Source organism: Marmota marmota, unplaced genomic scaffold, assembly GCF_001458135.2.
Source record: "Marmota marmota marmota unplaced genomic scaffold, marMar, whole genome shotgun sequence".
Taxonomy (NCBI): Eukaryota; Metazoa; Chordata; class Mammalia; order Rodentia; family Sciuridae; genus Marmota; species Marmota marmota.
The window spans coordinates 37,717,326-37,742,228 of record NW_026000016.1 but is presented as its reverse complement, the minus strand read 5'-3'; the positions used below and the strand labels follow the sequence as shown (position 1 = coordinate 37,742,228).

Below are 24,903 nucleotides of genomic sequence, written 5' to 3'. Positions count from 1 at the left end.
TATATATATATATATATAATTTATCTATTTATTTATTTATTTGGTATCAGGGATTGAACTCAGGTATACTTTATTACTGAGCTACATCCTGGCCCTTTTTATTTTTTTATTTTGAAACAGGGTCTTGTTAAGCTGCTTGCAACCTCACTACATTGCTGAGGCATGTGATCCTCCTAGTGATCCTCCTGTCTCAGCCTCCCAAACAGGTGCATGCCTGGGATTATAGGCATGTACCACCGTGCCTGACTGGCCTCTGCTTTATATTTACTATGAATGCCACACTGAATCTGAGCACAGAGCTTCAGTCCATTTCTGAAATCCTCCTATCTCAGCCTATGTCTTGTAAACAGTATTTTTTTTATTAAAGTACCATTTGTAGAACCTGGATAAAATGACCTTCTCTGGGCTAAGAATTTGTCATACATCAGCTTACTTCATCCTCACGATAACCACATGAACCATATAGTATATATTCTCTTTACATTGATTAGGATAACAATGCCTCAAGGGATTAAGTGACTTATCAAAGGTCCCACTTTTAAAAGTAGTATAATTTAAGAGAAACTCAGATTTTTTCACTTCTCAAAATTGAGCAATTAGCCTCAATAACATTTTGATGTTTTTAGGCCAGTAAAGATAGAAATTCATATATATGTATATATATATATATATATATATATATATATAGTTTTTTCCTCTCTTGTTCTTAAAGTAGCAATAGACACATATATGTCTGAGTATGCTGTGTGAGACAGCTTATATCACTGTCATAGCTTTTCTCTAAGATGCCCAATGAATCAACCTCATATTTAAGCTCTCATTTATCTTCTTTCTCACTGAATCAGTGATGGCTGTTTAACTCACTGTAATCAATAGAAGGCAGAACCAAGTGCCATGGATCCATTCCCATGGAGCAAGATTGTACTCTGATCAAGGAACTAGCAATGTATCCAGCCGTAGATCCGGCACTATCATGTGCTGACTGCCCTTCTCTACTTTTGATAGGAAATATCTATTACATCTGTCCCATCCTTTGTCACCACTGGATATGGGCTAGAGGTGAGAGTAGGGAGTAGGGAGCAGGGAACAGATAAGTTGTCTCTTTAGCTTTTGCATCACGATGTTGGCAGAAGCTTATTGAGAAGTTTGCATCCTTTTTAGTACCTCGACCTGGTCAAGTGGATGAGATTCTAGCCCTCAGGTCTGAGCCTGGTGCCATGACAGGATGAGACTGTAGAGGTATTTGAGGAATGTAAACCCTTGAAGGTCAGGTATTTCTAAAGTTGACCCCCAGTGAGCTACCAGGGCCTATTTTCTAGACAATAATAAACTCAAATTCTTGTCTCTTCAGAACTGCTCTGTTTTGCTTTTCAGGGGTTTTGATGACACGTTATAGCAATGCAACCTTATAGAGCTTCAAACATTAAGGAGTGACTTGAGGAACTTAGCCGAGACTCCACAAATATCCAATTTGGTCACAATATCTCTAAGTAATCACTAGAGGCTCTGAAGGATTCTCTGTCCCCCAGCAGGGGTTTCATGCCTGGGACAAAATTGATTACTTAGCCATTTTCATATTCAACAAATACCCCACAGGAAAAAAAAAAAAGAGTAGCAGATAATCAGTTCACTTTTCTGTGGTTTTCCCTTCTCTGGACATTCAGCCACTTTATCTTCACTGTGCTGTTACACATAGGGTTTTTGTTTCTTTGTTTGTTTGGGGCAACTTTCTTTTTTCCTCAGAGCACCAATGCCTTGAGTGGATGGAGCCCAGTCTACTCAAAACTCATTCTTCCTACCAGAACCTGTAGCATCTTGACCACCCAACCTAAAGTGGTGGATTCTATAATTCTCTATAAACTACTATTGCCCCAGTCTGGCTGGGCACACAATCACGAGCCACCACACAGCTTGAAGATTCAAACAGCAACTCTTTATTCCCGAACTCACACCAGCCATCTACAAACACGTTCTGGGGAAATCCACGTTCTCTGCCCAAATCCACTCCCACTGGGCTTCTATCTCCCAAAAAATACTGTCTGAATCTCGTGAGAACTCAAGGGGAACTCAGGCAGCAGGATACGCCCTATTCCCAGCAGGAATAATCTTAAACCTGGAACACCCTAAACCCGATTATCCTAAACTGGGAACACCCTAATCCGCCCTGGTCCTTGAGCAAAGTCACCTACATGCAATGTCACTGCAAAATGTCCTATTTCCACGAGTCCTTCCACTAAGCAACATGGGGTACGCTGGCAAGGAAATTGTCATACCTACTTGGCTAATGGCTCCCAGCATACTATCTCCTTAAAACTTATGGCTCACTTAAATAATGTTACCTGATGTCTTTTCTTATTTTATTTCTATGTTTTGCCATCATATAAGGTAACTCTTCCTATTTCTTCTAACAAAAGGCATCTTTTTAAAAAAATTTTGTTTTGTTAACTCCTGAATATTCAGTTAGAAAGAGAATCTGGCACGAAGAAAGTTCCTAATAAATAATAAATTGAATAATGAATGTTGAATAAATTGAATAAGTAAATGTGACAGAAAGACACAGACCTCAAATCAACAGCTCTACTTTTGCATGGGTTTGGATTCTACTGATATCCTGAAATGAAGTTCTGCCCTCATACAAGTATAAAATACATTTCAAATAATTTGTGTCTTCAGAAATTATAAACTAGGGTAATTATTTCTGACAAGAACACATTTTTCTTCACTAGATAACCAATTTATCTAGCAATTTGTTTTAGAGTCTGATAGCAATGTTTCATATCTTCTTTATCAGATTTTTCTTTTGTTGTTGTTTGTGATATTATGGCCTCTAACAACAACAACAACAAAATCTATTACCAAAAAATCAGCCTTATCTACATCCAGTTCAGACTACTTCGAGCTCAGTTCTATTTTCATCCAACAAGGCTTGAAATCTAATGATTGTGGACCTCTTCTATCTGCCTAACTTCTCGTTCTATGTCACCTGTATATACAGAATTCTCTGCTAGCCTTTTCTGGCTTCATCCATCATGGGTAATACCACCAACTGATCATCAATAATATGATAAGGAGAAAGTAGAATCACCAGTATGATGGATGAAACAATCTCTGCAAACTGAAGTCACTATTAGTCAGCCCTCTGTCATTTTTCTGGTGACCAAGGAGCTGCGAGGGTAGAGGATGATTTGCAAGACTTATGGAACCCTGATGGCCACGACTTTCTTTCTTCATTTAAAGATCAATAATTGACTTGCAATGAATTCAGTTTCAATTTCACATGGCATTTAAGTTCAAAATTATAATTTGCTATTTTTGAAAATAAGAGGGCTTACTTCAGACAGCTGGGGACATTTCCCAGCCATAACACAATGACAATAAAACTACACCAGACATGATATCACAGTGATTCTGCTGAGAAATGTTTAATCTTTGCATCATCTACTCTGGCTTCTCCAAGAACAATCTCTTGGGGAAATTCCATAGACCTAAGTCTGGCTCATTTCATATTCCATTGAGCCAAGAACTGCAAAGTGTATACAGTATTTCACTTGTAACTCTTCTTTAAAAATTAATTTCATTAGTTGCTAAACAGTAGAGGCCAATAAACAGTGTTTGCCTCCAACTAGGCCCATATCATTTGAATTGAGAAACAGTCTTTTATTTCTGTGAATCTCCATAATCACCCACTAGGAGCCACCCAGGGTCAAACGTGTCAAAACAGGGATCAGGGAACAGCTGAAAAGGTATCAGTTGGAGATATAGTCTCACTCCAGCCTCAGAAACAGTCTCTGCTTTCAACAGATGCCTTTAATTTTCTCACCCTCAGGTGAGCTCAGGTCTGAACTCAGAAGGCCCTGGGAAACAACTCCATTTCACTGTGAGATGCTTATCTTGACAGAAATGCCAGGATGAGTTTTGGCATCAAAAATATGGAGTGCCAGCTTCCTGTGGTGAGGTCATCCCTAAAATGAAAAACACAGGACTTTGCCAACCAAATGTCAAGATTTTAAAAACCAATGCATAGCATGTGTCTCACATTTCAAAGAAGTTGGAATCTTACCAACGAGATTGAAAGAGGCTGTTGATGATCTGCCATCTCTTAACAGAGCACCAATGCCTTGAGAAAGTAATGTTAGCATGGGTACCAGTGACCTAAACTAGGAATCTGCATCCAAAAGCAGCAATATTTACACTTACCTCCTGGTGTTCATGAGGAATCTAGTGAAAGGTCATTGTGAATCCACAATCTAGCAAATACAATGCATAGAGAGATGTGATTAGTGATGGTTCATAGCAGACAATAGGCCTTGGTGACGGGTGGGAGAGTCAGCAGGGCCTGGCCATTGGCTGAGTGATCCCATCCTGCTCACTAGACAACTTACATGATATCTACTGAGGACAGAGCAAAATTAAAAATGACTTCCTAAAATGGAACTTGGAGATCATTTGCAAATATCAAAACAGATTTAAAATTAGGGAAAGGAAATGATTTGTTGCAACTTTGAGTTGAGTATGCTAAGAAAAACTAAGATGGTAATAGACACTTTATTTAAAAGAGAGGTGTTAAAATAAGCTTGGGGAATTCTGAATTAAACAAGTGTGAAGACTTCTTTATTCTAAGGCATATTGTGTCTTTAATCTACTGAAATGTCTTATGAACTTTTAACTTTATACTGAAATGAGTGCAAATAAATACGCATTACACACACACACACACACACACACACACAGCTCCAAGCAAACTTTAGTGAATTATGAATACAGCATTTGTCATGGAAGAGCTATTCAGCATTTTACTCAGTTTGGAATCCTAAAAAGTTCCCCATTTCTTTTTCTTATGTATTTTTTAAAAATACCCTGAAGTTAAACGATTTATCTAAAGACTTCCTCCTAGGTACTTAGTAGTACATCTGGGACTCTCATTTTTCCATGTCATATTGATTTTTAAGTTGTATTCAGAATTCAATTTGGTTTAGTGAGTATTTACTAAGCAGCTGATATGTGCCCCACAAGATATAAGAGAAGTCTGTGTTGTGGTCCTTACATGAAAAGTGTTTATAATCTCACTTTTAAGAAAGGACTTAGTATACAGAAACAATGAGGCCTAGAGAGTTCAAAATACTTACCTATATAAATTTAAAACAATGAGGAAATGTCAAAGTCAAAATTCAAATCCAGTCTACTTTAGTCCCAAAGCTCACCCTCACTCCACTGTCCCCATGCAGACGTGCAAGGTGTCAGGAATCTCTCTTATTCATCTCTGTATTTGGAAATTTCAGACTAGTATCTCATCGAAGTTCAGTTAATATTTGAAGAAATTAATGATGTAATGCATCTCAGACAGAGATAATGGGTCTGTAGTGGAGGAAGATTCCACACTGGGGATCTTGGTTGGGGATCACTGAGGCATCCAAAAAGGAAAAGGAGCACACAAATTAGCTCCAGTTGAACTCCCAACTCCATGATTCTCTCCAGCAATTACGAGCTTCTGTGATCTGCAATGCCTCCTTCCCAGACCTGCCTGCGGGGCTTCCCAACAACATAGGATGCTTGTGGATGAAGAAGGAGAATAGGATGATATGTTCATCTTCCAAATCCTCCCTTAGAGTATGACCCAACAGCGAGTTGGGTGAGGATGTGCTGCAGAAGGGTGGGTGAACAAGAAGTTAACAGGTGATGGTGAGCACAGAAGGGTTGAGGCAACTTTAAGAAGACAGTTTGACTCACTGCTCCTAATGCATCGTTTGCTCTTTCTTTTGACAAAGCTTGTCCCTGTGGCAAAGGGCACCAAAATATTTTCAAGAAATGAAAAAGAGAGGAGATGAAGCATGTATTATCTAAAGATTGCCTGATAACCTGATAAATGTTTAGGTTTATGTAGAAAACACACACACACACACATATATACACACTCACACAATGCCACATACGCTCAGGCAGACAATTCAATTGAGCCATGAAAATAACAGTGACCCTTAATCTGGAAGAAATCAGGTATCAAGCCTAAAAGAAATTGAATGGTCCGTGCATTTCCTTCCCATTCGATTTGTGTTTGGTTTCCATGGGAAAGGAAAACTGGAAGGAGGAGAAAACACCTCTTAGGTAACACACCATTCAGCTGAATTGACTGCAAAACTTTTATTTTAGTATTATATAAAAGAAAGTCACTGCCATTTGTCTGAGTGATAGCAGCAACATCTATGGAATTGTTTCCAATAAAAGTAGATGTTCAGAGCTTTATATGCAACCGTGATTAACATGCATACAAATCATCTGAAAATCTTGTTAAGATGCAGATTCTGATTCCTGAGGTGTGGGGTGGTCTGAGATTTCTGCATTTCTAACAAACTCCTAATTGCGACTGAGGAGGCTGATTTTTGGACCACACTTGGAATAAGAGAATACACTAGCCTTCCTGTAGGCAAACATGTTGAGATTTGAAGAGAGAGAGATGCAAGGATCATACCCACCAAATAATTGCCCATATCTCCTAAAAATATGGTTGAATAGAAATCCATCAACAGATTCAGGAATGGACCTTTTCACTGCTTGGGGAGTTCACTTCCTCTCAAGCTGTGAGCAAATCCTCCTGAGAGGATTTCTCCACCCCTATTTTTCCTCTTCCTCAGGTGACACGGATGCATCTAATGGCAGCTTGTGCTCCATTGCCTATTACTGACAGGGCTGTGAGCTTGTCACTGCCCAGAGTGACAACTGATTGGTCCCTCCGTTCAACCCTGCTATGAACAACCAGATTAAATTTATATACTCCTTCACCCTGTAGAGGGGTGTCCTGACATCCAGGGAAAATTGAGGGTAAGGAGGTCACTGATGCTTTATTTGAGGCCTGAAGACTATTCTCAATGCTGTTTGACATTATCCCAGATACATTTTTAAACCTGTAACAGGAGTGAAGAGTTGTAATTGATTTAAAGTGCCCAGAGACTTCTAGCAGGTCGGATCTGAGTCGTTGCCCTGAAAATTACCAACAGCCGAAGTACAGAGACTAGAAAATGAAGCTTCCTACTGACGCTCACCAGTGGAAACAACTTCTCCTGTTGAGGGAAACTCAAAGCCCCAGATCCAGGGATCCCCTGAAACAAACTAATCCTTGTCTTGTATGCAGACCAAGTTTGCCAACGTCCTAGGGAACCCATCTCTTTTATCAATCTATCTTGTGCCCCCTGCCCTGCTGAAGGGAATAATCTGTAAAATTATACACACCATCTCCCCATCCTTTACTTGACTCTGCTAAGGAAGTGAAAGATACTATAAAGATGCCAAGGATGATTTGAACTTGCTGTCAGGAGAATTATAAAAGCCCCCTCCCTCAGTTCTTCCTCTAAACAGTTTCTCCTTTACAACAGAGTGTGGAGCCCAAGATTGCTAAAATCAGCAGGTTGGAAGAAGACCACGCTGCATGTAAGTCTCAGCTCCTTCTCAGCCTGAAAAGCTTATTTTCTCTTCTTAGCCCCATTGATCACCCAGAGGCTAGCTACCTCTTTTTCTCAGCATCTCTTTCTTTTGTGGAAAATAAGATCTTTGGGGAACTGTTTCTTTGGAACCAAACATCAAGCTATTCAAAATCATCCAAAGGATATTTTTTCCTCATGTTGACCCTGAAATCTCCAGAACCTGTTTCCACATTGCAATGATTTTCTTTTTCCAGACCCTGCCTTTGCCTTCCAATACTAATTTCTTTCATTGCATATGTGTTTTTTCCTTCTCTCTCTCATTTGCCCTCTCTATTCCTCCCCTACACACACATACACACACAGACACACACACACACACCATTTGCCAAATAATCATCCACACACACACACACCATCTCCCCATCCTTTACTTGACTCTGCTAAGGAAGTAAAAGATACTATAAAGATGCCAAGGATGATTTGAACTTGCCGTCAGGAGAATGGACATGTGCTATCTGGAACTCAGGAAGTATATGAGCCGTATAATCAATAAAATGCATTAAATGAATTGCTTTTGGTTTTCTTCCTCCTATGAGAAAGTCTTAATTCCTCATCTGCATGCAGCATGGGCCCAGCTGTTGGTCTTCCAGCAAAGAGTTGAGAAAAGACAGAAAAACAGAGTTTGTTTCTAAAAAGTTGCAATCTCTGGGGATCTCCATCATGGTCCTCCCACCTATTCCAGTCCTTCTTTGTTTGAATCTGGTTTATGAAGAGCTAGTTCTTCCAAGTGTCTAAAGTCACCCTTAATATACACATAAGAATTCTTTTCTGAAAATAGAAAGAATTAAATTCATATCAAAGACACTCCCAAGCCACATAGCTGAGCACATGAAAGTGCATCTTGGTCACTTTGTCACTATATGTAACACTTGGTTTAAGCCACTTGCTTCACTGATATCCATCTCCTTCCTCATCTGTATTATTCTTAGAGTGGACACCCAGTTACAAATTTCTAGATACAACTCAGCTTCTCACCTCCACTGTGATTTACTTTTCTCCTCCAAATCCCTGGCCCACAGGGCCATTTACAGATAACAAGTTTGGGCAGGTTCCCACAAAGTGGCTGCCATCATGCTCATCCTGCCCCCATGAGTGGAAATGAGACATGTAGTGCTTACTTAATTCAAGTGTTGTTAGACACATGTTTTTATCTTTACAAATACAGGCAGCTTCATAGACAGAATAGTTTGATTTTATAAATGGTTATTTACATACTCATGTTGATACAATTGCAATATATGGCCTCTCCTGTAATTTAGTTCTGTGATCTGGACATTTTACTGCCTCTTACCAAAGCTGGCCTTCCAAGAGCTGCAGTGGAAAAGCCCAAGGGAGATTTCTTCAAGGACAATGATCTGAAAGATGATAGAGATGAGAGAGGGGGAGGAATAAAAAGCAGAATCCCCCATGAGGAGCCAATGCTTTTTAGCTGATGGCCTCATAGTCATATTTCCATTTAATTTTGAGTTTCCGTAAAGATGCCATAAGTGATTTGGACTTGCCTTCAAGAGAGTGGACACGTGGTGTCTTGAACCCATGGAGTAAATGTGCCGTACAATCGATAAAACACATTAAACGAATTGCTTCTATCCCCCCCCCCCATGGGAAAGTCTTCTTTCCTTTGGCTGCATGCTGCCTGGTCCCAGCTGTTGATATTAAAGAAAGAGAATAGGGAGTGAAGAAAATGGGAGTTGGTTACTGAACGATTAACACAGCCTAGACCTCTATTCAGCAAGTGGTATAAGTGAAGGGTATTTCTCCCCCCCTTTGGAATGAGATGCTTTCAGTGTGTTTGGATGTGTATCTTATGCATACTGAGGGCACATCACAAGCTGTGATTAAAGCTATGCTATTTTGAGGTTAAGTGTCTTCTGTCTTGCAAAAGTAATTGTAAACTGCTAGGTGATTCAGGTCAGGGGTGTACAGCATCCCAGGTTGGTGAGCCAGTGTTGATAGGAGGATTCCCAGTAGAAAAGCCCTTTGCCAAATAATCATCCAAGAAAAGCAGAATGTTACAGGACCATGAAAAAATCGCCCAGAGGACCAAGGCCCCAAGAGGTTGGGTAGGGATGAATTGCTATGAATTGCTACCAAACTGCTAAAAAGAAACCGGTTTGAACAGTTGAAGGGGGACATAGAAAATGTCGGCTAGCCAAAAATGAAATCAAAGATTATAATGTTAATATTAAAAGCCTTCCTGTGTTAAACACTGCACTAATAAACATGCATTGTTTCATTTAACCTCGTGAAGTGGGTATTTTATTTACAGCCCCATTACACAGATATGGAAAGAGAGGCAGAGTAGATTTCCATCTGCCTCATGGCTGGTTCAGTAGCAAATAAAGATTCAAACCAAGGCAGTTGTCTTGCAGAGTCTATGGTGCGACTCTACACGATATTGAAGGTAGCAGGAAAGAGCACCTTCCTTTCTTTTCCTTCTCGGACTCCAATATTTCTGGCATGTGGTTACAGGCTGTCCTGATAGAGCCACATTTGACATAATGTAGATGGTCATTCTCTTTGGTGAAATTTCTCAAATGAGCCTACATCTTGAGGACACAAGAACAGAAGATAATATATTCAGGATAGACTTTTTCGATATCAGAGGAAAGTCAGAACGTGAGGTGCATTCCACTCCTACCCACAGAGGAGAATTAGGAGAGTTCTAGGCAAAGAGACTCCTTTGACTTCCCTCTACATTGATGGACAGATGCCAATTAGTTGGAGGCTGACATGTTCTAAGCAAAAGGCTCTGAAAAATGCCATTAACGCAGGCAGGCAGTGGATAGGGAGCAGGGCAGGAGTCGATTGCTCGAATTCCATAGTTAATTGTGTGGCATCTGAAGTATTTTGACACAAGGCTTCTCCTTACTTCACTCTCTATGGAGATGTCATTTCTAAGAATTCATAGGACCCAGGGTTGAAGGTGCTGAAGGTCATCTAATTCAGACCCCCCAATTAACAAGTGAAGAAACAGAGACCTAAAGCAGGCACAAGACAAGCCCAAGGCCATAGATCTAGTTAGTGGCAGAGCTAGGCTAGACTCCAGATTGCCTGACTTTTTTTTTTTAATTAGTTCTTCTTAGTTATACATGACAGTAAAATCCATTTTGATAAAATTATACAAGCATGGAAAACATTTTACTCTAATTAGGACTCCATTCTTGTGGGTGGGTAAGATGGTGGGATTCACTTAGATATTTTCATGTGCGTACATAGGAAAATTATATTAGATTTATTCTACTGTCTTTCTTATCCCTTTACCCCTCCCTTCCTTTCATTGTCTAATTTACTGAACTTCTCTTCTTCTCCACCTCCCCTTTACTCTGGTTTAGCTTCCACATCAGTGAAAACATTCAACCTTTGGTTCTGTGGGATTGACTTATTTCACTTAGCATGGTAGTCTCCAGATCTATCCATTTACTGGAAAATGTCATAAAGTCACTCTTCTTAATGGCTGAGTAATATCCCATTGTGTGTGAGTGTGTGTGTGTGTGTGTGTGTGTGTGTGTGTGTGTGTATATATATATATATATATATATCACAATTTTTTATTCAGTCTTCTATTGAAGGGCACCTAGATTGGTTGCATAGCTTAGTTATTGTGAATTGTCCTACTATAAATATTGATGTGGCTGTGTCACTAGAATATGTTGATTTAAAATCTTCTGGATATATGCAAATGAGTGGGATAACTGGGCAAAATGGTGGTTCCATTCCCAGTTTTTTGAGGAATCTCAATAGTACTTTCCAGAGGAGTTGCACCAAATTGCAGTCCCACCAATAATGTACGAGCATTCCCTTTTCACCACGTTCTTGCCAACATTTATTGTTACTTGCATTCTTGAAAATTGTCATTCTGACTGGAGTGAGATGAATTCTCAGTGTAGTTTTAATTTGCATTTCTCTAATTACCCGTAATGTTGAACAGTTTTTCACATGTTTGTTGAACATTTACCTTTCTTATTTTGCCTGACTTGTATTCCAGGGCACTTTCTGTTTGGCCTCTATGTTGCCAGTTCACATAACAGAACTACCATACACCCAGTCACCAAATAGCCATGCAAAGTTCCATGATATGAGTGAGAGCAGAGAAGTCAAAAGAATAGAAACAACACCCCACTCCATTATTTCAATGACAAAAATTTTCTAAACAACAGGGGTAGGGACCTTGTCTGTTCAACTAATGTTAGAAGAACAGTCGTTAATTGGATTGTCCATTTTGGTATTCCACAGATATGGAAACTCCTACCATATTAAGACAATTGTTAGAGTTGGAAGTTGCATTTGGGCATCATAGAACCCAACCCTCTTGTGCATAGATGATGAGCCTGAGAAAAAGCAATATAATTAAATAAGTCAGTTATCAATGGCAGAGTGAGCGGGGAGATTCAGACTTTGCACTCCCACTCAGGGGTGCCCTTACCTACCTCACCATTTCTCCACAAGAGCTGAGGCGAATGTGGAGAGAGAGACACATGAAAGTCACTCAGCCCAACCCCATATCTTTTCTTTAAAGAATGATGATTCATCCCTTTCTCCCACAAGTAGTTTGTGAAGGGCCAAGTGCAAGGTGAAATTTCCAAGTGCAAACTTCCAGGAAGGAAAGGACTTCCTATCTGTTGCCTGAAAACCAGGGCAGGAGGAGTTTTCTGAGAAAAGCCCTCAGCAGCATTTCCCTTTCAGAGGGTGACCTAGACATTTTCCTAAGAGGACCAGAGATGCAGACAATCTTATTGTGCACCTATGAGTTTGGGATTGTGTTAGGACTATTGATATAAAGAGGCCCCAAAAAAGGCATTTCCAAAGAAGCACACACAGTCCATTTAGCCAAAGTCAGTAAACCTTTAAGGATGGATTAATGAACTTGACAGAGAAGATGACGACTGAGCAGGAGTTTGTTTCACAGCTATGGGAAAAGGGGCATTCCAGGCATGAGCAACACACATACGCCTGAGAGGGTCCTATGTTCACGTCATGTTCAAAATTGTCTACGAGTTCTCTGCCTTGGAGACACAAGATACAAATCACCACTCCACATTTGGACTAAGAAAACAACATTTCACCTGGGCCCATGAAACAGGTATCTGCAATTGGCTTGATAACTTAAGTCGATGACTTCTTTGCCTGACAATTCAACCTCCTTTCTCTAGAATCCTTTATTGGTTGTTTTGCTGTGGATTGCTACTGCAGCATTTTCTTACATGTCTCATTATATTATTTGTATGATGTTGAAACAATCATCAACATAATTTTCCCCCAGAGGACACATGGGGACTTGGAGGAAAAATCACATGAGAGCCACACCTCCCCTCACAACCAAGTGTGTGGCAAGGGGAAAAGTCAGGTGAGGTAATGAAGAAGATCCTTCCTGAAGGCCAGTGGCCACAGCTGTGCTTTGGCTTCCTCCCACTACCTGGATCTTATCTCCAGTTCCTTTGTGGTTGATTTACTGGGATTCCCAGAAAGGTTATTATTTGTGGGTCCTTAATGATTTCTTAGTATGAAGGGTTTCCTAGTGATTGCATAGAAGAAAGAAAACCATAAGCTAGGGTGTAAAAACCAAATTGAGGGGCCTGAAGAGGAAAGGGAATCCAAGTTAGTGTGTGTTTCAGCCCCCCTGATTCTGTCACTGTAGCCTGATCCTTCAGGCTTCTTTTTGTTTGTATTTTTTTCACTTCTATTTACCCAGAATGGGTTTCTAGGTATCCTCTATATCCCTGGGGTATTTGTGAGACCAAAGAAAGATCTAAGAGAAAGCTGTGGAAATGCCAATTGAATCCTTACATTTTTGCATCAAATGAATAGCCTGGGGGAAATCTGGAATAGCTCATGCCAGCTTTGGAAAAGGCAAGCAAAAATATGTTCAGGGTCAATTTCATGGGTCATGCTTTCTGATCCAATGGGTAAAATATTTGATAGGAGAATAAAATGCTGCTGCTGATAAAAGATACAGTGATTTATTCATGAAAAGCATGTTTCTTGGACATGAAAATGGACACAGACCAGGAAGTGTTAGGATCATTTGGGTAAAAAGTCCCCATCCAGCATCTGCAAGATGGCTGTATTATGTTTCTTAAGATCTATGGGAAATAGTGACAAAGTCCAAATTACATTTAGCTGGTTTCGTGGATGAGAAGAAATGGAAAGTGTTATTCAGTATCTGATTTTCATAAAGGACAAAGAAATGAGAAGAAAGCTCCACTTGAATCCCCAGAAACATTTCCTTAGTTTATTGATTCCTTCTGATGGAATAAAGATCATTAGAAAGGGAGAAAAATGCACAAAGACAAGTATATGCACAATATTTTCAAGTGTTATCCCTTGGCCCAGAGTGGATGCCCAAGTACCTGTTTCCTCTTCCCTTTTTCTTTCTATATTTTCCTATCCCCTATTTCTCCCATAAAATATGTTCACCTAATGGAAATAAAACAAAGGAATAGTTTGCATAAAATACCATTACTTATAAAATGAACATAACACATGAACTCCACCAAACCTAACATGGAGGAAAATAATAGAACCTGGGTGTAAACTCAAACTCTCTCTCTCTCTCTCTCTCTCTCTCTCTCTCTCTCTCTCTCTCTCCCCTCTCTCTTAACACAACCTCATTCTGACCCATGTATTCTACATGACTTATTAAAAGAAAAAAAACTGCTCTTATAGTAACTCTGCACACACTCAGGTGTTCTAAAGATTAGGTTACTGAGTAAATAACTCCAAAATTTATGAAATTCTAGCCAACTCTTTCAAAGACTATAATATGGCTAATCCTAACTCCCCACTCAATCTTCAAGAATCCTTTCTTAAATGCCCCGTTTTCAGATACCACAGTTCCCCAGTGGGACTCATCCTTTGTTACAACAAGCTAATGAATGGAACTTTGACTGCAGGTGCAGTTCTAGCTCATTGGCTGGGGGACTTGAGCAATAAGGCTCTGTAAACTGATTTAAGGGCTGCTTGTAAGGGGTGATGAATGGTTCCAATCTATTCCCTCTTCCTTTTCTCACATTGTCTCAGGTTGGCTTTGTAGCTGGCCTATGTCCTAGCAAGAGAAGTTCTGGGCTTAATTTTCTTTGGCCTAACCAAGTTCTCCTGACAATTATTCCTTAGCTGAAGTCATAAAGCCTATATCTACTTGTTTCTCATCTGAGGGCACAGTGCTTATCTCATTTTTAATTCCATCTATTGTTCTCTCCAGGAAGAATTTATATTTTCAAATGAGAAACAAAAAACACAAAAATTGTCTTTGACACCTCTGAATTCTGACAGAAGTGTAACATCTAGATTGGCCCCTGATTTTCTGATTTCAGAAATGTGTTTGAGGAGCAGGCCAAGCCACGTGGATTTACTCTTCAGAATTATTGGATGCTGCTGCTTTTGTTGACTGACATCTGGAAACTCTGACTCACACCCTGATTTCCCACTTGTTACCAGTGAAATTTGCTCAAACACTACATTTATTCAACTTCATAAAAAAACTAAGATGAAGCTATTTTCAAAGTAACTTTTATTATTTTATCTTTATAATATATGCTAATGAATATTCAGAACATACAGATATTAATATTTGTACTTTGTATAAGAAGATATTAAAATAACTGCATTTATGTAAATTAAGAGAAGAAAATCCTATTATTGGATAAAACCAAAATTTTTATTTTGGTGTATTAAGCTTCCAGAGATTTTTAAAAAATATAACTATACATAGAGTTAATTTTTAAATAAAATACTTGTCTATAAGAGATATTTAAATAAATATATGTAGGTTTGACTATGTATATATGTATATATGTATATATATTTTTTCAAGACAGTATGGCTTTAATAAACTTCTGACTCCCCATTTACCTAAATTAGGTCTTATCATTATTAATAAAAAAACCCTCACTTTACACACTATTTTAACATTTAAAATTACTTCCTCATGTGTTATCACATTTGATTTTCATACTACCTGAAAAGGACAGATAAGATACTGATAATGTCCTCATTCACACTGTGGAACAATATCTGCCAAGCAGTAAGATAGGGGCTGAATGGTGTTTAAAGATGTGGATGGATAAATGTCAGAGGAACAGGAGGGGGTCCCGTGTCCTGCACAAAGGGGTCATTTGTTTTGACCAAACTTCACTGTCCCAAATTCACATTTTAAATCTAGCCTTCTCAGTGTTCTGTGCTGGATTTATCTGACACAGGGACACTAGATCTTCAAAGTCCACTTAGAATGATGTTAGCCTTGGGTTTAGCATAGATAGCTTTTACAATATTCAGGTATGTTCCTACTATCCCTAGTTTTTCTAGTGTGTTGAACATGAAAGGGTGCTGTATTTTGTCAAATGCTTACTCTGCATCAATTGATATAATCATATGATTTTGATCTTTAAGTCTATTGATGTGACGGATTATATTTATTGATTTCCAAATGATGAACCAAACTTGCAACCCTGGAATGAACCCTGCTTGATCATGGTGCACTATTTTTTTAATATGTTTTTGTATGTGATTTGCCAGAATTTTATTGAGAATTTTGCATCAATGTTCATCAGGGATATTGGTCCAGATTTTTCTTTCCTTGATGTGTCTCTGCCTGGTTTTGGAATCAGGATGATACTAGCTTCGTAGAATGAGTTTGGAAGGGTTCCTTCCTATTCTATTTCATGGAATAATTTGAAGAGTATTGGTATTAATTCTTCTTTGTAGGTCTTGTAGAACTCAGCTGTGAATCCGTCTGGTCCCTGGTTTTTGGAAGCCTTCCCTCTAAAAACTGGAACAAGACAGGGATGCCCTCTTTCACCACTTCTATTCAACACAGTTCTTAAAAATCTAGCCAGAGTAATTAGACAGATGAAAGAAATTAAAGGGATACAAATTGGAAAAGAAGAACTCAAACTATCACTATTTGCTGATGACATGATTCTATACGTCGAGGATCCAAAAGACTCCACCAGAAAACTTCTAGAACTAATGTACAAATTCAGCAAAGTAGCAGGATACCATAAATCAAATGCATTTCTATACATCAGTGATAAATCCTTTGAAAGAAAAATTAGGAAACCTACTCCATTCGCAATAGCCTCAAAAAATTAAAACACTTGGGAATCAACTTAACCAAAGGCGAAAGACCTCTGTAATGAAAATTACAGAACACAAAAGAAAAAAATTAAAGAAGACCTTAGAAGATGGAAAGCTCTTTCATGCTCTTGGATAGGCAAAATTAATATTGTCAAAATGGCCATACTACCCAAAGCACTATACAGGTTCAATGCAATTCCAATTAAAGTCCCAAAGTTATTTCTTATAGAAATAGAAAAAGCAATCATGAAATTCATTTAGAAAAATAAGAGATCTAGACCAGCCAAAGCAATCCTTCACAAGAAAAGTGAAGCAGTAGGCATAGTATTGGCACCAAAATAGACATGTAGACCAATGGTACAGAATAGAAGACACAGTGACAAACCCACATAAATACAGTTATCTCACTCTAGACAAAGATGCCAAAAACATACATTGGAGAAAAGGTAGCTTCTTCAACAAATGGTGCTGGGAGAACTGGAAATCCATATGCAGCAAAATGAAAATAAACCCTATCTCTCACTATGTACAAAACTCAACTCAAAGTGGATCAAGGACCTAAGGAATTAGTCCAGAGACTCTGTGCTTAATAGAGGAAAAAGTAGGCCCAAATCTTCATCATGTCGGATTAGGCCCCCGACTTCCTTAACAAGACTCCTAAAGCACAAGAAATAAAATCAAGAATTAATAAATGGGATGGACACAAACTAAAAGCTCATCTCAGCAAAAGAAATAATCAATGAGGTGAACAGATAGCCTAGATTTGGGGAGCAAATTTTTGCCACACGCGTGTCAGAGCACTAATCTCTAGGACATATAAAGAACTCAAAAAACTTAACACCAAAAAAATCTCAAACAACCCAATCAGTAGACACTTCTCAGAAGAAGATATACATTTGATCAACAAATATATGGAAAAAAATGTTCAACATCTCTAGTAATTAGAGAAATACAAGTCAAAACCATTCCAAGATTTCATCTCACACCAGTCAGAATGGCAGTTATCAAGAATACAGACAACAATAAATGTTGGCAAGGATATGGGGGAAAAGGCACACTCATAACGTTGCTGATGGGACTACAAATTGGTGCAACTACTCTGAAAAGCAGTATGGAGACTCCTTAGAAAACTGGGAATGGAACCACCATTTGACCCAGCTATCCCACTCCTTGGCCTATACCCAAAGGACTTAAAATCAGCGTACTATAGGAATGCAGCTACATCAACGTTTATAGCAGCTCAATTCACAATAGCTAAACTGTGGAAGCAACCTAAGTGCCCTTCAATAGATGAATGGATAAAGAAACTGTGGTATATATACACAATGGAATATTATTCAGCATTAAAAGAGAATAAAATTATGGCATTTGCAGGTAAATGGATGGAGTTGGAGAATATCATGTTAAGCTAAAGAAGCCAATCCCAAAAAGCCAAAGGCCAAATGTTCTTTCTCATAAGTGGATGCTGATCCATAACAGGGTGGNGATTGGGCAAAGGGGAGGGTGGGGTAGGGAGGGGATAGAAGGGCAGGAAAGATGGTGGAATGAGATGGGCATCATTACCCTAGGTACATGTATGGCTGCACATATGGTGCAATGCTACATAGTGGATAACCAGAGAAATTAAAAGCTGTGCTGCAATTGTGTACAATGAATCAAAATGCATTCTGCTGTCACAAATACCTAATTAAAATAAATTAATTAATTAAAAAATCTCACTTAGACTGATATCTGGAATCTTGATTGCAACTCCTTAGTTTATCATAAGAAATAGCACGCAAATGGGCATGTACATTACATGGCTTGTCCACACCACCATTCTCTACAAACCAGATGGATTAGAAGCCTAACTTTTCAAAAAGTTAGCTTGGAAAATATCAAATGAGAATAATGGTTATCACTTATGTATTCAAATGTTTGACCCATGCTTGTCATTACATCTCGTGTTCCACAGGCACCTCTTTTCCCCTCCCTAATTCCTGTCAATGCACAGAGGGCCACACACACCATTGCTTCCTTTGCCTTCCTTATTTTTGTTCCCTGGACTGACTCATCTCCTATTCCAACCTCCTTTTTACGAAGTGACTAACCTGGAATTTATTCTCTATCATCTCACTAAACCACTATGCCTACTTCCTTAAGATGGTAGCCACCTTGCTTTGGTTTGGCTCAGAGTATTCTCAAATTTATTAATCACACAAGTGCACATAGTGTCTCGGTTTTACGCTTGCATCTTATACCTAGACTGTGGACTTTGTTTATTTACACCAATCATTTAGACTCTACTCTAGCTCCTGCTTTTCCTGGAATTGGCATAGCCCTACTTCAAGAACTTGGCATTTGCTGTTCCCTCTGCCCAGCAACTCTTCCCCCAACTCCTTCAGGCCTTGATGCAAATGTCACTTTCTCATGAGGCCTCCCCTGAATACCCTGCTAGGTTGTAATACTTTTACTTCCTTGTTTTATTTTTTTCCTTAGCACTTATCATCAGCTTATGTATTCTGACTACTGATGTATTAATCTTGTTTGTTGTCCGTCAAAATTCACTAATATAAAAGCTCTGTGAAGGCAGTGATTTTTGTCTGAATTGTTTGCTGTGTCTTCAGTATCTAGAACAGTGCCTAGAGCATAATAGTTGGTGGGCATATTTATAAAACCAATAAATATTTGATTCTCAACCCTGAATGGCACTAAAATCAACTAGGAAACTTAGCAGATATCTCCACTGCTCCCTGCCGGCTCCCCCCCGCCACCAGTGATGCTAATTAAATAGTCTAAAGTGGGGCCCAAGCATTGGCATTAGAAAACAAAAAACAAACAAAGACCTCACTAGGTGAATCTAATGTGTAACAGAGTTAGAAACTGTCAAGTTAAACTCTCAGAATACTTCCATTTGTCTCCAATTTTTGTCCGGAGTCCCCACTGTTTCCTGTGTACCAATAACCCTGAGTGACACCCTTTATCTTCTGACTTCTCTGTGAGTCCAATCAGGCAAAGAACATAGCTCAACATTTTTAGAAGAGATGTACCCACTCATAGGATATAAGGGGCAAAATGACATTACAGAAAAGATAGACGTTTTCTAGAAATTTTGGAAACTGCTAATAATGTAACACATAGAGAATTTCAAAGAGAAAACGGCAAAATTCTCCAGATTTGGAAATATATCAGAAGCTCTGCATGGAGATCCATGTTCATAAAAAAAAAAAAAGATAATAAAGCTGTATTTGTAGCCTGGGTAAACAAATGGAATTTTAGAACCTCTTTGTATCTGAAATGTAGGCCTCCCACTGCTCCCCCCAGAGTACCCTTCTAGCCATCCTAATTGATGCAAAACTCATTAAGCCATAATTGCTGTGTAGCCTGGTGCTCGAGAAGGTGCTTGAATATGCACCAAGAAGTCATTCTGATCCTCACCAGTGCTCCCCTCTGGATGGAGAAAATCATTTCTTGGCCACCCCCATGCTGAGCAAAATCCATGAGCTAAAATTAGGGTTCAAGTCGCCAACATACAGCAACCTTCTTTCATTCATCAGTAATTTGCTCTCGGAGATCTGACAATGTCATCTGAGTAATTTTGTTCTTGGCACATTTAAGAGGCAAAAGGGGGCACGGGGGATTCCACCAAGGTAGTAATTTTCTAGGTAATCATCCTAATATCTTCATCCTGTGTGCATTTGTACAACTAAGTTAATTAGGGGAGTTAATTTTCACAAATGGCACAAAAATGCCCATTTGCCGGTACATACTGCCTCGTGCCAATGCCTGGCTCAAGGTAACCAGGAAAGATAAGCTGATGCTCTGCATCCATTACTGATGCCCAGCTTGGACCAGGGAGAACCACATCTGCCAGCTTGGCAGATGTGACCAGGGTTTGGAGTTTTCTAAAGGTTATGGGAGAGAAATTCTAATGCTGCCACCAGCAACTGAACAGCACCACGAGTGACTTCTGTTCACCCTGGAGTTCAGTTCAGAAAGGACCGAGAAGCGCCTGCATGTGGGTGACAGAGAAGGTCTGCACATTGCTAGGCCAAGTCACTTATGGCCTCCAGCTGCCAAGATGCTTCTTGAACTGCATTTTCTCTTTTTCTCTGAGCACTTCTGTGGCTATGGTAGGAGCTACACAGGAGAGTAAATGGAATCCTGGGGATCTCAAGCTTTTCATGCCTGCAATCTGGTGACTCAGGAATAGGACCAGATGGTGACAAAGTTCTCTCTCCTCTCCAGGAGAAAACACATTTTTCTCATGTGGAGATAGAAGAGAAAAAGGAGAAAGGGAATAAGTTCACTGTTGGTGAATGGGGCGGCAGCTGAGCTTTCAGGAAAGAGCAGAAAGAGGCCAATGAGGACATCTGCATTCTCGGGGATGGCAAGATGCCAGTCAGCGACGGGCATGAGAGAAAGCTGGAGCTCAGGGGCACTCACACCTAATTTTAAATATCTGTTTGGGTAATTCTTTGTGGAGTTTCTGGTCCATACCTCCCTAAAAGGAAAAGAGCATAATAAAAGAAGAGCCTTCTGAGTTTGTCTGGACCCCTAATGAGTTCTATTACATTACATAAATTTCCATCTTTCTGAACCAATTTCTTTATCGTGGAAATAAGAATATTAACATCTTCCTCAGAGGACCCAAGGGCAGATTTCATCAAAGAGTTTATGTGGATCGCCTTGCACATAGTAGGCATTGATAAACATCACTTCCCTGTGATTGCATCTGGAGCCCAAAGATGGTTTTACTCCTCCCCAAGGGAATGCTCTGTTTTCATCCTAAATGAATTATCTGAAACAAGACTCCCCAGCCTCTCCCTAAATTTTGATGGACTTCACTGGTATGAACTAACATTTCATTTCTGCCACATCTAAAAATTTAATTGTCTTGACTTTAAGATTAAAAAAAATAATAATAAGGTGGCTAAATGTAATAGGAATTAGCATTAGCCAGTGGAGTTCTGGCAGGATAGATTTTTCCTGAGACTGCCAAAGAGTTTTAGGAAGGGAGAATAAGCTATTCCATCTCCGTGCAGGGAAAATTGTGTACCACCCCAACACACCATTGGCAACAGTCTGAAAACATGTTGGAGGACAGGAGGAATACTGCCGGGCAGAGTTAATTGCAAGCCAGATGTATCTTGTCAAACACAAGTTTTCCAGCCACTCCAGCACTCTCAGAAGTGTCTCAGATAGCAGGTCCCTACAACTCCAGCGCCTACACTCCAATCATCTTTCTGGTGTGAAGTTTTTCTTTCTTCTTCCAGCATTTGGGGACTCATCAACTTCAACAACAACAAAAAAAAAAAACAAACAGAAAAGTTCTGCTTAAAATGGATGCCCTGGAAACACTCTTCTTATACCCTGTGATAGTATAAACTTTGAAAATTCGAGTAACAAAGGAAGGAAGCAAACATTTACCTGTTCATGCCAAACATTACTGAGAGAGTTTCAAGAAAGATAGGAGAATGGGTTTTGTGTTTTCTTTCTTGCTTTTATTTAACTGTGTTTTGTTTTTCCTTACTTCTACTCTCTGAGCAACAGTCCCCAAGTCTTTTCTCCTTTGAGAATTGAAGCTATGAAAAATGATTCTGTACTTGTGGGTGCTTGAACATGAAATGTTTTACAAACCTTCAGATTTTCTTGACAAAAAAAATCATGAAATGTCACACCAGGGGAGTTTTCTTTTGAGTGCAGCATTGCTTTCTCTAGCTTGCGTGTGTTCTCTCTCTCTCTCTCTCTCTCTCTCTCTCTCTCTCTCTCTCTATAATTTTTAAATGCTCAGGTTCTTAGAAAAATGCAAAAAAAAATCTTAAGAAAGAAGACATACAAAAAAGGATCCGTTCTGCATCTTTTCTTTTCTAAGGACATTATCTATGTTATGTATTTAACCATTATGACAACATTATGCAAGTTGGTATCTCTTCTTGGGGAAGAGAAGGTTTTCTTCATTTTACACAGGCTAATGTTCATGTTAAGAAAGATTTGCCACCTTGTCCAATGTTGCCCAGTCCATAAGCCCAGCTCCATTCAAATCAAGAAATTTTACCTAGTCTCGTTATTCAATGGAGGTGCACGAGAGAATTCAAGTACCTGATCTTTGGGGAAAAGACTTGGAAGAGAATCCAGCAGGAAGGCAATCAAGGCAGGGTTTGCCTGGAGCAGTTTGGTAGAAGCTTTCTGGCTCCTTGATATGACTATTCCCCAGACAGGAACTTCAGAGGAACATTTGTAATGCAGCAGGATAATTCACACTGGAGTCTTAGGGCACATGAAGTTTCAGTTAAGAAGTGTACTTGCTTCATTCTCTGTAAACTTTCTGAATGACAGTGAAATAGGGGACTTTGAAATAGGAACAAGAATTGATGCAACCCCTATAGAGTGTATTCACATACTTGTTCAATCTTTATTGAACACATTTGCTTTTCTAGGAACTGGGTTAGGCGGTAGGAGTTAGTCCAAGGTGAATAAGAAATGAATCCAAACTTCAAATATACAACACAGGGAATGACAAATTAGCAAGAAGACCCTCCTGCTGAAGGGTCATACATGGAGAATGGCAATTCTGGGTATTAAGTGAATAATCACCATAAGAAAATAATGGATCAAATGTTACATAGTTCAGACAATGGAGAGGTTATTATTGGTTAGCAGGGATGGCTTTATGAAGAAGATGGCATTTTATCAGGGTATTGAAATATAGGTAAAAGTCATATATAAATGATGAGGTATAGGGAAACAGTACAGAGGCCAATAGTTCATTTTAATCACTCTGTTCTCTGCCTGGATTCATTCTATGGTCTGTATTGAGGACCACTAGTCCTGACTCAAAAACTTCCTCCCAGTAGCCTTCCTTCTTTGCCTTTAAAATAAATGGGGGAACAATTTGGATTTAAGTGGATAAAAATACCAGATGTCAACACACACACACACACACAAACACAAACACACACACACACACACACACACACACATGGCAGATACATAAATTCTGCCTTCAAAGAATGCAGAGCACCTGTTAACTCAAAATCAGAATATGTGAAACAAGAAGCCGGTGAAAACTGATGAGTTTGAAAATCAGCTGCAGGGACAGGGATACCACAAACAGACAAGGCACCTCATCCATGGGAAACCCAGAAAATCTCAGAAGGGCAGACAGCAGGTAGACTGGAACAAGGTGTAGGGTGTGAGTCAAGGGGATTTGTTAGGACTGTTTCATGCTAGGTCCCAATAGCAACCCTGCCCAGCTAACGAACTGCATGTGTTCCTTCCATGCCAGATCAGAAGATCTTCCATGGGGATAAAATACCCAGATAAAGACCTACAGATGCTAACACTAAATGTGCCTTCATAGTGAAGCCTATGGCCAGTGTATAGCAAATTCTTCAGTAGTCTTATTTGAAAGCACGTTATTCTAAAATAAGCTTTTTGGTGCTTCAATCACAATTGGACTAGACAGCCAGGTATCATCTAACATGAAAGACATGACTGAGCAGGAAAAAGGAGATGAATGAGAAACAGAAGAAAAACTTAAAGTACAATTAATATTGCCAGAGCAACAAAGAAATATACTGTCTCTAAGAAGCCAGAACAGATGCTATAACAAAGAAGAATGAAGAGGAGTGGTTGGTGGGGGAAGGATATGGAAGGAGAAGAAAAGAAAAAGGAAATATTAAAAACCATCAGTTAGACTAATCCACAAAGTTACAACTATCTTATATTTGATAAAGGGGCTAAAAGCATGCAATGGAGGAAGGATAGCATCTTCAACAAATGGTGCTGGGAAAACTGGAAATCCATATGCAACAAAATGAAACTGAATCCCCTTCTCTTGCCATGCACAAAAGTTAACTCAAAATAGATCAAGGAGCTTGATATCAAATCAGAGACTCTGTGTCTGATAGAAAAAAAAGTTGGCTCCGATCTACATATTGTGGGGTCGGGCTCCAAATTCCTTAATAGGACACCCATAGCACAAGAGTTAATAACAAGAATCAACAAATTTGACTTACTTAAACTAAAAAGTTTTTTCTCAGCAAGAGAAACAATAAGAGATGTAAATAGGGAGCCTACATCCTGGGAACAGATCTTTACTCCTCACACTTCAGATAGAGCCCTAATATCCAGAGTATACAAAGAACTCAAAAAATTAAACAATAAGATAACAAATAACCGAATCAACAAATGGGCCAAGGACCTGAACAGACACTTCTCAGAGGAGGACATACAATCAATCAACAAGTACATGAAAAAATGCTCACCATCTCTAGCAGTCAGAGAAATGTAAATCAAAACCACCCTAAGATACCATCTCACTCCAGTAAGATTGGCAGCCATTATGAAGTCAAACAACAAGTGCTGGCGG

The 24,903-nt window shown here is 39.3% G+C and overlaps 1 long non-coding RNA gene across 12 annotated transcripts in view; it reads right to left on the bottom strand.

The window, feature by feature from the left end:
- Positions 1-24,903, bottom strand: part of LOC125618497 — a 329,397-nt gene that overhangs the window by 87,941 nt on the left and 216,553 nt on the right. The gene's annotated exons all lie outside the window — the stretch shown is intronic.